The sequence below is a fragment of the Nematolebias whitei genome, chromosome 3 (genome assembly GCF_014905685.2).
Source record: "Nematolebias whitei isolate Nwh7 chromosome 3, NemWhi1, whole genome shotgun sequence".
Taxonomy (NCBI): Eukaryota; Metazoa; Chordata; class Actinopteri; order Cyprinodontiformes; family Rivulidae; genus Nematolebias; species Nematolebias whitei.
In genome coordinates, this window is record NC_056500.1 from 45278321 (window position 1) to 45278783 (window position 463).

Sequence of the window (463 nt, forward strand, 5' to 3'; positions counted from 1 at the left end):
TTCGAGTTCCTCATGCAGTTCGAAGGCAAGTTCCTGGTATTCAAAGGATTTCTTGCCAGGAGCTCGTTGGCGTCTTAACTTTTCAATCTCGACCTGAGCTTTAAAGAGGTCAGACTTCAGAGCCATGTTTTCATGAAACAGAGCCACTTTGTCAACATAAGGAATTTTCACAGGAAATTTTTCCTGTGCGTTGGCATGAGCTCCGGGGTATCCACAATAACTCTGGCCGTCATTTGGACAAATTTCTTCATCGAAATAACCACCAGAGCGTGAATCCCTTTGTCGTTGACGTCTTCGGTTGTTCCAACCATTCTCAGCTGACCAATCTTGGTTCTTGTGACCTCGACGTTTGGGTCTAACAGACTGGTCCCCAGTCTGGACGCGCTCTCGGGCCACTTCAGCTGGGTCTACACTGAGCTGAGGGCTGCTCTGCTCTGCGCTGGGCTGAGGGCTGCTCTGCTCT